The sequence below is a fragment of the Fulmarus glacialis genome, unplaced genomic scaffold (genome assembly GCF_000690835.1).
Source record: "Fulmarus glacialis isolate BGI_N327 unplaced genomic scaffold, ASM69083v1 scaffold5455, whole genome shotgun sequence".
NCBI lineage: Eukaryota > Metazoa > Chordata > Aves > Procellariiformes > Procellariidae > Fulmarus > Fulmarus glacialis.
The window spans coordinates 51,546-53,420 of NW_009213507.1; positions in this window are offsets into that span (position 1 = coordinate 51,546).

Genomic DNA, 1,875 nt, shown 5'->3' on the forward strand with positions numbered 1-1,875 from the left:
CAGAGCAGGCTCCTGCTGTGCCAGCCTGGAGCATGGGCAGAAGACCTCTGCTGTCTGCATCCACCTGCCCAAACAGGTCTTAAACTGGCCGTAATCTGGGTTTGTGCTCTAATCCCATCTGCCTGTCATGATCTTTTCAAGGTTTTTTTGATTTCTTGTGGGTGGAGGCAGAAGAGGCATGGCCGCACACTCTCCTGAAGAATGAGGCGTGTGTGAGCAAAAACTATTTGCTTTGTTGCACTTGAAGCTGAGTCCTCAACCACAGCGGGCTCGGGTGGGGGTGAGAACACAGCTCTGCCGCATGCCGTGGAGAACTTACGGTCTCAGAGTTTCATTACAAACGCACTTCACCAGCATGCAGGAATACTTAAGAGCTAGGAGAGCTCTTCATCACCGATGACTTGCTTCATTTACCTCAATCAGTTTCTCCTGCAGTTGGCTGAGCACCAGATTCAGGCACAAATAGACAAGCTTTTGTGCAGCCTTATAGGCTCAGATTTCCTGTTCCAAGTGTAATGCTAAGCCTCAGGAATCCTGTTTGGAAAGTGCTGCTAAAGCTCCAGTCCAGTGGGCTTCTGGCAGGAAAGAAAGGTGACGCCAAGTTGAACACCACGTTGAGTAGTGGAGCCAAATTTATTCCCGGTGAAACACAGGCCATGTCAGGGAAACCAAACAAAACAAATGTTTGGTCCATGAAGCTTAAAGTCACCAGGCATCTCTAGCTGTTCTTAAAAGGTTTCCTTAATGACGCTGATTAGATTATTAGAGAGGAACTTGCAAGAACCCATGTTACTGCTGAGTTTGCAGACTCATATCAGCGTAGCATTGCCAAGGTTTGCTCCCGAGCCAGGCTTGCTCCCTTCACAGGATAGCTAGAGTAGTTCTATTGGCAAGTATCCTCTGTAAAGATTATTGATAGTGAGTGTTCTGATGATGACATATGCAACTCCTTTTGCTATTAGCGGGCTAAGAAATTGCCATTACTTTCAGGCACAAAACATAGAATAACAACTGCATTCATGACCCTTAATGTTATGAAGGCACTTAAGGTTTTTTTTTGTGTGAATATAATCTTAAGGTGCTCAGCAGCTCTTGGGAGTGACTGACTATGCAATACAGCGTGGAATATATAATTGGTGAGAGCTGAAGTTGGAATTATTCACAGATCCTAAATTTCTTCACAAATTCTTTTCCCCATTGTTTGCATGCTGCATTACTTAATTGGAGCAGATCTGCATCCTGATCAGTGCTGCTGTGGGCAGGGCTCAGGAACCACAGCATTTCCCAAGAGTTTCATGACTTTATCTCTGCCAGGCTGACACTAATTGAATACTCGGCTGCCACACTTAGGAAGCCTTCAGTGAAGATGATGTAAGCTTTGCAGGTGTAGATGAAAGCAGAATTGAATTTGGCCTTTAGTTATTCCTTGTTGTGCAGGACTGACATGACTGATAAGCTGAGGGGGAAAAAATATTGGGGAAAAAAATGAAACATATCTAAGTTTCCTTCCAGTCAATTCCAGCACTCGAGCCGGTGCTGTCTGCCTTTACAGAAACCAGCTGTAGTAGGCTGGGAAGCGCTCTCATGTTGCCTAGGGCATAGCTGTGATCAAACAACCTCAGCTTGCCTCTCACAAAGCTTTCTTCCTGCACCTGATATGGGATCCTGCCTTAGATAATGAATCATGATGCATTTAAAAGAAATTAAAGGATTCACGTCAAACTCTGCCTCTAATCCAAACCAGCACCTAGATCATTCCTCCCGTGCGCAGTGCGGCAGGGCAGCAACAATCCCGGGCAGTCGCTCATGGGCCGAGCGCCCGCAAATGTAGGTCACTGCCATCTGAGAGGCAGAATCAATATTTCAGGGTGCATT